This window comes from Anthonomus grandis, chromosome 15, assembly GCF_022605725.1.
Source record: "Anthonomus grandis grandis chromosome 15, icAntGran1.3, whole genome shotgun sequence".
NCBI classification, from domain to species: Eukaryota; Metazoa; Arthropoda; class Insecta; order Coleoptera; family Curculionidae; genus Anthonomus; species Anthonomus grandis.
In genome coordinates this window covers 7448380-7464207 of record NC_065560.1, presented here as the reverse complement: position 1 = coordinate 7464207, position 15828 = coordinate 7448380, and the positions used below count along the sequence as shown (strand labels likewise).

General features: G+C 28.9%; 1 protein-coding gene across 2 annotated transcripts in view; it reads left to right on the top strand.

The window, feature by feature from the left end:
- The first annotated feature begins 3312 nt into the window (after positions 1-3312).
- The window catches only part of LOC126745370 (pseudouridylate synthase RPUSD2-like), a 427187-nt gene continuing 414671 nt past the window's right edge, over positions 3313-15828 (top strand). For both annotated transcript variants that reach the window (XM_050453192.1, XM_050453190.1), the window contains exon 1: positions 3313-3618. The gene's annotated coding sequence lies outside the window, so the exon portion shown is untranslated. The remainder of the gene's footprint in view (positions 3619-15828) is intronic.

The window sequence follows — 15828 nt, the reverse complement described above, 5'->3', positions numbered from 1 at the left end:
GCCTACGAAATCGTCGCTTATTTATCAATACATCCACTAAACTTAGCTTACGATGATTTTTTTAAATAACTATTTACTAATATTGACAAGTGGGTGCCTAAATCAAAAAATGCATTAAAACTGAAATATAAAAATTTTGATAGACATTACCAGATGGTAATGTCTATCAAAATCAGAAATCTCCACAATTTGGTCTCAAATAAAAAGCGATATTGAAGTCTTACATAAACAATTTGTACTCCAGGCAGAACATCAAATCAAAGTTAATCCTAATGAATTTTGGTGATTAACACTAAACAATCGGGCTTTACTCAAATCTCAAATGCTATGGTATATAATGTGGTCATATTATAAACATTAAGAAACCATGATTTTCCGTTATTCGACGCTACGACGTCTCAAACGTTAGCGAGAATCTTCCGAAACAACGTTATGCCGAGTATATAAGGAGCCGCATCGCTGACGGAAGTTGTCATTTTAGGTCATTGAAGTTCGGAATATTGGCATGAGATTTAAATAAATTAAAAATAAATATTTCTAGTAGTCTTGAGTGATCGTGTTTTCGTATGGTAAGTATATAAATAAATAAGTTGACTATTTTCGTTTCTCCTAACTAACGGAAAAAAATAACGAAATTATTAATGCTTTCACGGCCTTTTAAAAAAAATATTCTAGTAACTCTTTTGCAGCTACTTCCACTAGTAATACTGTAAGCTATCACATCATTGACATAAATTTTTTCTGAGAAGACGAGGTTTTTCGTACACTGAAATCAATGAAAAACAATAAATGACCAGATATGACACTTTCTTTTTAAGAGATTATGCTCTGTTCCTCAGCTAGCCTTTGCCTATCCAATCAGTTAATTTGTTCAAAGGTAAGTCCTATTTTCATGAAATCAAACAAGACAGAAGAACAAACTAAGTAATACTTGACTTTTCTTCGCCGAATCCCTTAAAGGCTTTTCCCAAGAGGACCTTATTCTCATAGATCTGTCCAAAGCCTTCTAGAAACTGGATTATGTTTTACTACTGGAAAAATTAAAAGTATTTGCCTTTTCTGATAAATTAATGGCGCTTTTACACGCAAATACATGGTCGCAGTTTGTGACGGTAAATGGAGTTGGGTCTTGGGATTACCATCCTACTTCAGGAATTCCTCTAAGGTCAGTACTTAACTCTCTCTTATGTAACTTTTTTTTAATGTGCGTGGGAATAGCTCAGGTCTCTGGTGAATTTTAGGATATTGATACACTTAAAAAACTATTCTGTGTCTTTTTAAGGCGAAACTTGAATATGCCTTAGTCGTCTGGTCGCAAGTTTGGACTGAGTTTACATTAGGCATATTTTAGCCGTAAACTTTTAAAATTTGCGTAACTTTTAGCAATATTTTAAAATAAATATATTATCTATTATAGTAAATAAAAATCAATAATTGTAGCCGATTGTTTTTAAATTGCTTGGTACTATATTTTTATTATGAAACATTTATAATAAACAGAAGTGATGTTTTATTTATAATTGTAATGTTGAAATAAAATAAAGGTTTTATAATTTTAATTTTCAGTCATGAAAACACGTATTTTACTTGTTTTTAAGAGCACTGAACCGGTTATAATAACCCAGTAGATAAAAGGTATATTATAAATAAAAAGTTTTATTAAAAAAAATCTCTAAGCTATAAAAAATCGGCGATGTTACAATTTTTTTGTACTAAATAAATATAACAATTTTTATTTTTTAACAAAAATGTATAAAATTTTTTCGGTCAATTTTTTTAGTTTACTCTATAGCATAGTATTTGCCTTTTTATATAGGTAAAAATGTATAACCCTGTTTGAACTGGTTTTTTTTATGTTAAATTCAAATATTTACAAATACATATAATATTCTAAAATGAAATAATAGCCAATAAAAGGCAAAATATTATTATTTAAAAAAAAATATATATATTTTAAAAGATATTCAAATTTACAAGTTAATATAGGTTTCGTGCTCTTTGACGGTAAATGTTGTGGTCCATAATCCTCTTCATGTAATACATTCCTCTGGTTAAACTATAATTTAAAAGTTAAGTAAAAAAAATTGTCCTCAATTGATTCTTTTCTGGAGTATGAAGTAATTTACTGGCGAGAAGAGAATATACAAAATTTTGATTAAAAAAAAAACCTTGAAAACCATGTATTGCTTAATATTAAATACAATTATTATTGGAATTAAATGTTGAAAAATTAATTAATTATAAATTATTTTATAGATCAATACTTACCACTTCGCCTCTGAACTTGTTTCAAAGCCCCAAATATTTTTTAAGTACCCGAACCCATTTCATGTTATTATTACTATGATGACAATGTACAAATATAATATCATATACTGCGATTTACTTTGTATTCTAATATACTAATCATAAACACCAAAAGTAACACACGCCTTGTCGGTATAATAAAAACAAAAAACTAACCTCAAAATTGCATTTTTCTATTATTATTGTTTTGAAATGTTTTCCAACGGAAACCAATTTTCTGAACTTCTTTACGGAAAGTATCTTCATGTCCTTGTTAGCCCTCTAGTCTATTTCTTGGAAAATTTTTTTGTAATGTAGAAACCGCCTTTGCCTTTACATGATGACTAGGAATAGTTTTTCCGCATAATTTCCAAATCTGCATTTAATGTTTCTATTTCGGTTTCTTTTTTAGGGGTGAAAATGACGTTGACTGTATTAGGGGTGGATTAGTATTTACATTTGAGGAAACATTTTTTGGAAAATAACTTTGTAACAGGAATATTAAATTTGCCAGCCACTGCTTTTAATAAATTGATAATTATTTCACGAGTTTGACCAATTAATAACTAATTTTTTATGTATTTATCACTATCACTTAATTGATTTCGATTACATTACTCGGCTATATCACAGGCTTCTATGAGCAGAGTTTTTAAAATATAAAAAAAAACCCTTCGTCCAAGATTTTTGCCACTGCGCATATAAATTTCATCTGGTTGACTGCTTTCGATTATTTTAAATCACACCAACTAACGGGAAAAATCAAACTTTTAAAGAAATCTCTCTATTAAAAATTAAAGATCCTTAAAATTCCACAAAATAAATTAATTTGTTTTCAAGTAACACAATTTTTAGATATCTAAATAGTCATTAAATTGAATATATATTAACTATATAGTAATGAAAATTTAAACCCCCTGAAACGACGACGACGAGGACGAGGGCGACGACGTCTTGCAGAGCGAATCCCGGCGCTCGGTGGCGTCCCGACGCTCTCTACGTTTTTGCTGCACTCGCGACGCTTCCGTGACGTCGCTCGGACGTCGCGACGTTTCGTACCTTCGCGGTTCGCTAATTCAGTTTTGTAGCATCGCTGCTGGCTAACGGACGGTCGCGTCATCAAATTAACGTGAAATATCACGCGACTCGAGATTTTTTTTGATTGTATTTTACAACAAAAAGAACATTTTTTTTTCAAGTTAATAAAAGTCTGTGTCTGAAGGGTACTTTTGGGTGTCGAGTGGTTTGATTTTATTTTCAATTTTTTTTTTTCGGATTTTAAGTGCGTATGGGATACCGCATCGGGGTGAAATTCAGAGGTTTTTTTTAAGGGTAAATATTTTTTCCTAATCTTTTTAATTTAATTAGGTAGCTTGATGTTAATTATGACGATGCAAAATCGAACCGAAAAAATGAAATACGTTAAGATAAGAAAAACGCGCTAAAACTTTGGCGAAACCATAAATATTTTCTTGTTTTCTTTAATACCAAAGCATGTATAATTATTATTAAAGTATTTATAATACAAAGTTTATTTAAAATTATGAAATTTTGAGGAAATAATAAATATTTAATAAATACAAAAAATAATATTAAAAAAAAGTTTTCAGATTTACAAATGATCGTATATCCTAAACATAATTATACTATTGCGAAAAGAAGTCCAGGTTAAGATTGTCTACCCTGCTCTACTTAACCTTTTTAACAAAAAAATAATAATATAGTTATATATCTTATATTGTGTGTGTTTATGAACCTTGCCCAAGCCTTTGATACGGTTGACCATAGAATTTTACTTAAATCACTAGAACAATAGATTAGATGAATAACTTTAAAGCTTTTCGCAAGGTATTTATTCAAATAACTAAAAAGTGTGAAAATTGGTAATGTCTTTAGAACAGCATCATCTATAAACATGGGAGTTCCTTAAAAGACTGTTTTATATAAAAATAATATTTTTCACATCTATTCCTCAGGAGATATCATTTGTTTTGCTGATGGTTCAATGGTTATCTATAAAGAAAAGTCTTGGGTGGCTTTAAAGATAAAAATAACTTATGTAATCTATTAAAATGGTTTAATAATCAAAAACTTGTTGTCTAAATTGAAATATTTTTAAGTGTAATACACATCTAAAATGGGATAATCATATTCAGCATGTAATAAACAAATTAAGATCATGCGCTGGTAAATTTAAATAATTAAAAAATTATTTTGATGTTCCATTTCTTAAGCACTGCCCTAACTCAGCCACATCTAACATATTTGGGGAGGAACTCTAGGAATGCATATTAGAATGTGCTGTAAATATTTGTGAATATTAAGAATAATTGTAGGTAAAGATCGCTATTATGCTTCTAACTCTCGTTTCAAAGAATGTGAAGTTATGGATTTGAGGCAAATATATTTTCAAAACCTAATATTAGGGCAGTTTAAAAAACATGATACTTTAAGTACTATATTGCATACAGATGTAACACGATCTAAAAAGTATACTGGCTGCTTACCAAAAGTTAAAACTACATTAGGACAACGTTATTACATCTATATAAGCCCAATAGTTCATGCTTCACTTCCCTTTTGATCTCCTTACAATAAATTCAATTTATTTATTAAAGGCAAAATTAAAAAATGGATAGTCGGACATTCTCGAAATTTTATTGGTAATTTTAGACATGAACAAAATTGATAAATTAATATCTTTTTCAGAGAATGAAATGAGACTTTACGTAATAATCTTATGCAACCTAATTTGGACTATACACATGCAAAACTTCTAAATATAGCTTTAAATTCAGAGCTTTAAATTAAATAAAGAGAAAGAATAGAATAAAACGCAAATAAACAATCTATCTGTTTTTGTCGTGATACATTCTTATAATTGTAACTAGTTTCAATATTTTTTAATGTATGATGATTAGTTTTTATAAATACACATACAAGGTGTCCTGTTTGCTATGTGTGGCTATTGCTATTTCCGAAACTATAGGTCCCACGGTGTACCTGCACAACGTAATCGGCCTTGTGCAAGGTTTTTAGACAATTTTAAACCACATCGTTGGATTGGTAGTGAGGGAATTTTAAATTGGCCTGCAAGATCGCCTGATATAACACCCTTGGATCTTTTTATATGGGCTTTTATTTAGGACCAGGTTTATCAAACTATGCCTCAAAATTTAGAGGAAGCATAATATAAAATTTCTCCGCCAATGCGCGAAAATGCGCGAAAATGCTTAGAAAATAATGTAGGTCATTTCAAACATTTAGATTAGTAACAATTGATTTCATTATTATGTACTTCTTGTTTAATAGCCTTATTAATATTTACTTTAAATAAATTCTAGATTTATTTTTGTTCATTATTATATTGTTTATTAAAAATAAATATATTAATAAGTTAGGCAGATTATTGTTGCAATATTAATTTTTTTAAATACCTTAATATTCATGTTGAACATTTATTAGCAATAATGTTATTTAGCCGATGAATATTGAATAAATAAATTGATAACAGCTAAACAAATTGTATACTTTTTAAAGGGTATTTAAAAAACCAAGTTATTTTAAGTCTAAAATGAAATTTTATTTTCATAATTACTTTTTACTGTATTAACAGGTAATTAATTAAAAAAATCAGGCCCGCATTAAAGAAAAATTTGGAACGTTCGGAAATGTATAAATGAAATTTAAAGAAAATAAAAAATGCTTTCAAAGATACCAAGCACCATAAAAAATTAAAGTTTTCTAGAGCACAAAAAATTATAAAACTTTGTATTTAAAAGTAAGTTTTTAAAATTATTATTTTTGTAAATAATAATTAAAATAAAATTTGGCGTTATTTATAATAATCATCCTGTAAGTCACAAACATTTTGCAACGTTCTAACACGATTTAGAATAAGCATCAAAATTGGCAACTTTTTTTAATTTAACCGCCCTCGTATCTCCTATAGTTTCGGAAATAGCAATGCTCCCACATGGCAAATAGGACACCCTGTATACCTGTCTATCGATTTTGAATCTTTAAGCTATAGGTACTTTCTTTTTTTGATTGTTTTTTTTTTATTTATTTTGTTATTTCTCTTTGTTTTGTTTTAATAATTTTACTTTACTTATTTTATTAATTTTTAATTACTATTCGAAGTCTTCAACGAACAAGGGTAACCTTTTGTGGGCTTTTATTTAGTTGCCTTTTTTATGTAACTGTTGTTTTTATGCTTATATAAAGTTATTCATATTATTATTATATAGTTTATTGAAAAACCACAAAAACAGACTAATTTTAAAATAGAAAATAAAAAAAACTATATTTAAGTTAAAGTTTGATTATAGATATATTTTTTATTTACTTCTTTTATCCAACTCATCCATTAGAAATAATAAAAAAAATAATTAAAGGTGGTTTAGTGTTTAAAGATTTGTGGCTCCTTAAAAAGTTTGAAACAATCGGGAATAGAGTGGTAAAACTTTCCTTTAAATCTAATATATATGTACTTACATATATGCAATCTATAAATAATTTCGTAAATCGTAAAGATCTATACGTGTATGACAAAGTAATAACCTATTGTAAAAAAAAAACCAGTAAGCCTGGTTTTCATTTTAAGCCAGTTTGTTCCAGAGAGCTTATAAGAAATTCTTTCATATTTACGAATTCACTGAATATACCGCAAACAGGAGTTTTGTACCCTTTGTATATGATTTTTTTTAACGAAAACGTTAATAAAAAAACGCTTTAAAAATTTTAGATAAAACGACGAAAGAACAAAAACAAGCATATATCTCACTCATATCTACTACCCCTCGGATAGGGTGAGATGCACCTCTAAACCTATTGAAAAATGCTTTCCAATAGAAAACCACACGGAAAATTCGTCTCTATTTATCAAGGAAAAAAATAAATAAATACACTACTTTAAAATTTTTAATATTAATTATTTACATGTTGCAAAGAACTTCCGTTATTTTCAAGACGATAATCAAGTCTATTTTCAAATTCTTCACGTACATTTACAAATATTTATCTGGATACAGAAGGGGCCTTCCTGAATTATTCTATGCTGGAGTTACGCTAGTGACTCAGGTTGCATTTTTAAATAACCATATTTTAGACCGTTGGAATTTTTCCGATAGCTCCCATAGAAGCCGAGATATCGGACTTCAAAGTTTGGGTTTTTTCATTTTTCGGGTAAACCCCTTCTTTCGATTTTTTCAGTAAAAATTTTTTTTTTCGAATTCGAACTAACTATACCAGCGGATTGTTCTCATCAAGTAGATCACGAAAATACCGGGATATAAGGGAATCCGAGCAGAACTAAGAAATCTTTAATGGCCTTAACTAAGAAATCGAGCATTTTTTCGACCTCGTTTTTGAGGTCAAAAATGGGCATCAAAAATGCCATATCTCGGCTATTATAGAAGCTACAACGTTGCGGATAATCTCGTTGGATTCAGAAGGGCGAAACTAAGACAAAGCCGTTGGAATTTTTTTGAAAGAACACATATTTTAGCTGATCCCCAAAAAGAAGTCAAGAGTTGTTAAATCCGGGGATCTAGATGGCCATTTAATAGGACCTCTTTTTCCAACCCACTGGTTAGGATAATGATCATCCAACCATTGCCTAACTGACCTCTGTAGCATTTCAGCATATACGTCGCTATTTAGATTTGCTGGTATAAATATTAGGCCGATAATACCATCTCCCAATATACCACTCCAAACAATAATTTTCTGGGGATACTATGGGTATGCTTTTCTCTAAATACATGTAAGTTTTCATCATTTCAGTAATTTCGTTATTGTAATATTATATTTATTTACAAGTTTTGAATATGGATTATGGATTAAAATAGAATAATATATCAAAATAAGTCAAGCTTTAAATTTTCGCTAAAATATTAACGATTTAAAGTAAAACAACAATATTATTTGATATATCTATTTGAAACAAGGTAAAAATACGGAATATTTTAAAGAGAAAATATTTTTTTACAATATTAATTAAAAGTGCTAATTTACTGTTAATAATAACAATGAAAAATTAAACTAAAATGCTTTCAAAGGAATGATAGCTGATCTAGTTTCAACTTTTGCATTTTTCACAAATATTCCAAATTTCACACTTAATCCATAACACGGCACAAGTTACAATTTATATCTAAGTTTTATTATAGTTTACTTGGTTTTTTCTAATGTTTATTTGATAAATTACCATGCATCTATGTTAACTAGTAAGAAAAATAGGGCCAATTAAATATGAAAAATAATTGTTGATTAAATTAAAAATATTTTGTTGGATGTTTAACTAAAATTAAATTAAATTGATTTAACCGTTCAAACCTTTCTGAAAATAGGCCTAGTAATTATTTAATTTAAATTACTATTTAATGGAGTTTATATAGTGTTATAATATAAAAAAGTGCATATTTGCGAGTCAATTTCAACCTTTGATTTAAATCTAACATATACGGAAATTTAATACAAAACTAGTCCTATTAGATGGGACATTATGAACAAAAAAAAGTGATTTTTCAAAAGATTTTTTTACTGGGCAAGTGTTTAGAGTGGGTGGGAGAGTAAGGGTTGTGTTGATGAAAAACAATATTTTTTTCGGCAGAAAATATATCCTATGCAATATTTAATTTAATAACACTGTTGATTTAAATTTGATATAATTTTAAATCTAAATATTTAGTATCAAAATAGCGGTATTAGATTATATACTATGGATGGGCAGTGATTCTTTAGAAAAATTTCATCAAATATGTGAGGTGTAGTAATCAAATTGAAAACTAGATTAAAGTAAAGCGTCAATTGTTTTAAATGCCGAAATTTTCTTCCTTTTGTAAAGAGAATAGTATATGATATGCGAATATTCTACAGTTTATTACATATACCTTGACCCTATTCGGTTGATAATTATATCAAAACCAAAAATTCACTAAAAAATCGTTGATTAAATATAAATTTAACTATAATAATATATGATATGTGGCTTGGGTATTATTGTAGATTATTTCGTTATTAGAAATAATAACCTCAAATAGAACATTTCTTATGGAGTTAATGCCCACTCTGGTTGGTTCCAGTATTCACTGCTTTAAATTCAACTTTGTTATTAAATTTTAAAACTTAGAGTTTCACTAACATGCAAATTTTAATACCGGGTGTCCATTTATAAACTGACACATTTTAACTGCTTATAAGTCGAGAACGAAAAATGACAACAATGTGCGGTTTTCACAGAACTTCATTAAGAGTTAAAAATTTTTTTTTGACAGTATTGCCAAGTTTCAAAATTCATCTGAAATAGGAGAAAAAAAAATGATGATTTTCGATTTCTCAAAAATTTTAAACGTAACACCCTGTACTTTTTAATTTTACATGAAAGCCTATTAAATCCCCTTTCCGAAAATGTATATATTATCTTAAATTCATAATTTTTTTTTGCAGAGCCAATTTTAGTAAATGACACCTTATTAAAAATTTTCCTAGAATTCATATTGATCATAATTAAATAATTTGCGCTATTGCCATATCCATAAAAAGTATTTATTCTATGTATTAAATTACAACTATTTACAACAATTTTAACAACTTGTATCAACGATTGTAGCAACGGTCTTTTACATATTCTCATATACAAAAATCTGAAATGGTTAGATCGGGAGAATAAGGTGCCCACTCGATTGGACCTGCTTGCCCTATCCATCTGTTTCCAAAAGTAATAACTAAGAAATCCCTTGCGTCCCTGGAGAAGTGTGGTGGTGCACCGTCTTGCTGGAAGTAGACCGTGTCTAAAATTCTATCCTGCTGAAGTTGAGGATAAAAAAATGTTTCCAACATATCGGTGTAATAGTTTCCATTCATTGTTGCTTCTTGGAAAAAAATGGCCCATAAATTTAAGATTTCGATACTGCACACTAAACGTTCAGCTTAGGAGAATCTCTTTCAAATTCGTTATACACTCGAGGATTTTCATCTCCCCAAATTCGACAGCTATGCTTATTTACTCGACCACTGATGTGAAATGTTGCCTCATCAGACATTATTAAATTGGTATCCGGCTAATTTCTAAAAAGATCCAGTAGTGTTTCGGACATTAAATATCTTTTTTCAAGGGCGCGATTTTCTATTTTTTGGAAAGTTTGAATTTTGTAGGGTTTAAACTTAATTATTTTTAGAATTTTATGTACTTTACTTTTTGACATATTTGTCGTTTGACCTATCTTCCTAATAGATATTTGGTTATTGTTTAAGGACAACACTTCTTTTACCAGCAAAATATCATCCAACAGATTATCTTGTGCTTTTAGGTTTGTTCTAAGTAGTTTATCTATAGTAAGTTTGTTCTTGTAGGCTTTTCTTTTAACTAAATTTGTTCCCTCCTGGGAAAATTGGCGTACCCAATGAAGTATAGAATTGCGTGAAGGTGAAGCCCTTTCAAAAATCAGCCTAAATCTTCTTTTCTTCTACGTAACTGATTTGCATTCACTAAATAATAACACGCAACGTGCCTTTTCCCGGGTGGTAAACATGTTTAAACCTTTCAAAATCTTTAAAAAATGCAAAAATATATATAGAAATCAAATTATTGGGACTGCCCAACGAATGACGGTAAAAAGATTTGACAGTGGTTGAAGCCCACAAAACAAATTGTGCAACTCACAGCCCCTTTGACAAGCTACAATTGTTATTGTTGTCACTTGATACCGAGATTGTTATTTAATAGGTATTTATTGTAGGAAAATTTTCAAAAAGGTGTCATTTACTAAAATTGGCTCTGTAAAAAAAAATAATGAATTTAAGAAAATTTATACATTTTCGGAAAGGGGATTTAACAGGCTTTTATGTGGAATTAAAAAGTATAGGGTGTTACATTTAAAATTTTTGAGAAATCAGCCATTGAAAATCATCAGTTTTTTCCTCCTATTTCAGGTAAATTTTGAAACTAGGCAACACTGTCGAAAAAAACTTTAAAAATATTGATGAAGTTCTGTGAAAGCCCACATTGTTGTCATTTTTCGTTCTCGACTTATAAGCAGTTAAAATGTGTCAGTTTATAAATGGACACCCTGTATAACGAAGTCATTTATATCAATTATTGTTCGTCCTCGTATTTTGTATAAACTATTAACGCTTGTCCTGGTTAAAAAAAATCCAAAACTGTTGTTAGATATACACAGACCATTTAAAGAGTTTCGTGTTTTTATTTAGCTAACTATTTCTGACGGAACATAATAATAATGGTATGACGAAATTATAAACTGCCTCTATTAATTAAATTATTATTTTCATTTAACGTAATTAAACTCATTATGGTTTCAAAAAATAATCACCGTCCACGTTTCGCTATTATTTTATTAAAATTCGAACCGCAATTTTTCAAATTTTGCTTTAATTAATAACCCCGTTCGCAATTGGATAAAAAGCCAATTATTACAGTTCAAGCGATGTATTTTCGCTATAGGGAAAAACACACTATATGCTAATATTTTAAATTAGAATTTCGTTTTAAATCATGATACTAAAAAACGGTTTATATTTGAACGCGAGTTAATTCACTAAACAAATAAAAAAAAATATATCAACATTTTATAAAAAAAAATATAAAACAGAAACAATAAATTAGTCTGTACAGATTAATTAATAACCGTGTTATAAATTTCATTTTGCATAATGTTTCTGCCTAAAGCGGACTATTATTTATCTTACATGAATATATATTATTGTTTCATATTACAGTTTATTATTCAGTCAGTTTTACTTTTAGATTCCAAACAACGGTTTCTATCCCTCAAGTCTCATTTTACCCAAGTGGGACGAGGGTTTATGTTATGAGTTTAGTTTCATGTGAGGCATGTTTGCCTATTTCTTAAGCACCTAAACGTGATTTTCATTAATATTTGTTTGTTAGAATATGACGCCTAATTTCTTAAGAATTTAGGACTAGCATAAGTTGAGCCTTTTAGGTTGATTACAGAACTGAATTCAACTTGTTTCGCAATAAATATTATTTAAATACAATAAATATAATTAAATTCTTTGTTTGGATTATATGGATATTTAATTATATCGGCCTAGTAAATTTAATTTTTACGTGCAAAAATACTTATGCATTAACGTTAAGTTAAACAGAAAACGACAGTCCTTCCTTGATTTAATGACATACGATACTTATTTTAAATAGTATAATTAGAGAAGTCTAGTAGTATATTTATAGAGTTAATTTTCGTAAAAAGATAATGTCAAGGCTAAAGAGTCAGCAGTAAAATTTAAGTATTTATATATAACGAGCATAAAGTGAAAAGCTTACCACAATTATCACGTTTTATATGGGTATTTAGCAGACTCTCAAAACATCATTGAAAAAAACCAATTATCACTTTCTTAATATATACTAAATCCAAACATCTACTCCTGATTTATTTACAAAAAAAAAGTGTCTTGCAGACAACGAATTATTTTACCTTGAGCTTTAGACCTACTGACCTTATCGCAGCCAAACATCTGTATAAGCAATTAATTACTAAATAATGAAAACATCATCCTCTTAATCTCTGGCCATTGTTTTGTTAAAAAAGAAGGCGGATCGTCGAAGAGCCATATAATTAGAAGGATTGCTCCGTAATTGGCTTTTTGCTTCTCATTAATTTATCAAACCTGTATGTTATACCTTACTGTATGTTATAAATTTATATTACTAATAAATTCATTCACAGAATAAACCAACCAATTTACTAGGACTAAAATATGTAAAACAGTAAGAAAAACCACTGTACTCCGTTAATTCAAATTAAATCAGGTGGTAATAAATCTGGTGTACGAGTCTGTTACTCTCATCTGTTTACTCTGGCTAACTGCAACGTAATTAGAGAAGTTTATTAGATCATTTATTAAATAACATTGAGTTATATTGGCAATATGTTTGCAACAAATAATAGTAGAATAGGAACATCCTATAATTTTTGAAAATTTTTACAACTTTTATAAAGAGAGCTTTATCTTATACTCTCTTAAAAATTAAAAACAAACAGATTATGACATACATAGAGATTATTAAAGTTGTTGTTCTAAAAATCTAGCCAATGAAATTATTGGTAATTTAATGTGACACAGCCTTCTTAACTGTTAGCAATGGCAGAATTCTTCATTTATATTGTTGGATCTTATTAAAGCCTTTGATACGAAAAGGCGTAATATATGGAACTCTTTATTCCAATATACTGAATTATTCCATAGTGTTAGATTACTTTTACTTAACTAGCTGAGCAACAGAAAGCAGATAATATTGTAATAGAAAACTGTTTTCAGTCTTTTATATGGAGTATCTCCAAGATTTTGTTTTAGGTCCCTTATTATTTAACATGTATACATCCTGTTTTCAAAGTGCTTTTCGGTAATGCAGAACTACTGTTACGCTAATGTACCCAAGTGTATCTCTCTATTGAAGGTAACATAGTCTGACATAAATAGTTTAACGAAATATCTAAGAATCACAATTTAAACTCTAATAAGTTCATGGTAACTATACTGTATTTGGTAGGATAAATAGAAAAGGAATTAATGATGAAGATTTGGTAAAAGATTTTCTCAACTCACTTTTCTCCATTCTCATTGACAAACAAAAAATCGACGAAGTTTTGACGTATTGCTAGTTAAAAGTGCTGCCAACTGAGAAACATTCTTTGATCTATTTATCTCTTAGATTTTCTAAGGATTTATTGAACCACCCTGTTGGTTTAAAAGTGCACCCTATCCTACATACTTAAATGATAACAAATATAATAAAAATAATATAAATTAATAAAACTAGCAAGAAAAGTGCGTAAACATTTTAAAACTAGAAGTCTTAAGCTGTACAAGAAGTTTGATTAAGGGCTGTCGACAAATATCTCAACAGTGAACATTCAGGTATTTTTGGGAAAATATTTGGGTAATAAAAATATTTACAAAATATCTCTGAAAATCATTTTTTAGTGTCTAACCTCTAGGGTGCGTAATTTCTATAGTCAAGTAGAAATGGCGCAGAACTGGTTTTTGATTTAAAAATTAGTACAAATCAATCAATCAAACCAGATATATTCAGAGCAATTTTTATTTTAAAAGCTTAGCACGCTTGTGGCGTATGAGCCATCATCAGTGCTAATTGTCAGTTAAGCCCAGAAGTTTACCATAGTGGGAACACATTCGATATTATTAAAATTACACGTAACATTTAGAAACACTTAAGACTATATAGAACACTAAACAGGACGAACAGTATTTAAAAAGGGGAGAACGTTGGTTAAAAATACCTCCCCCCCTAATAAGGATCAAATTTGATTCTGATGAATTCTAAACATCTTAAAAGCCATTCTTTTTCTTCTTCTTTGAGTACCTAATTAAAACTTTTTCTGTAATATCTTAAAACGGTTCTAATGAGCTTTTCCCAAACCAAGTTTTGGTTTGCAGTAAGGAATATCAATTTTTATTTCTCATAGCATGCCACAGGTATTCTAATTTTCTTTTTTTAAATAGTGTACATGACTTCTAGATCTTTTCTCTTTCTTCCTAGCACTTCTAAGTTATGTAATGAATGTTGTTCATGGTATTCTAGTAATATCTTAAATGCTTTCAGATTTATAGTATCTGTGAGTATCCGCGATTCTAAGACAGAAAAGACAAAGCATTTTAAGTGCCTTACTTTCATTTCAAGAGATATATTGTTACTTTTGGAAATGGCACTTACTTTCTGAAATACTGTCTTTTGAGTCCCATCGACATATAGGTGATCTTTATTTATATTTCTTTTGCTAAGGATCATTTGTTTCCTTTTTTTTAAGTTGATATTAGGACCATATTGTTGACTGATCCATTATCCTTTGACAAGTAATCTGTTATCACCATGGTATCGTCAGTATATGAATATCATTAAGCCTGACTCTATTCACAAGGGTACCTTCTTTTACTTCGTTAAGGGCTTCGTTGAAAATATTTTCAAAATAAAGTTAAATAGCAGAGATAAGAGGACACATTCTTGTCTGAACCAACATTTTATTTTCACCTATGCAATTCAATTTCCATCAAATCTTAATCAAAAAGCCTAGTTGTTGGTAGTACTCTTTCTATTTTATGCTTCACTTTCCAAAGTTGTTATTTTAATTCCAGAGCTGCATAGATCTGTATCTTCTGTTATATCATTCTGGTTTCCTCTAATTTTTTTAAAATTAAATATGGTAGTGTCTTCTGCAAAACAGTGTGGCAATTTCAATACTTGGAATATTTCATCCTAATATTGAATTAATTCAAATAAAGAAGAATCGTTATTTTTATTAAACAAGTTACAAAAACATCATGTTTGTTTATACTTACAATATAGTTGTATAAATATACAGTTATTCTTCGCTTTTAAATTATGTACAGTAGAATAAAGGCCTTCGCAATCAGAAATTAGCTGACCATTTTTTTAAAGATCTCTCTTCACAGATCTCTCTTCAACACTTATTTAAATCATAAAATATTTGTTTTGACATTGTACACTATTAAATTTTTAATGAGTTT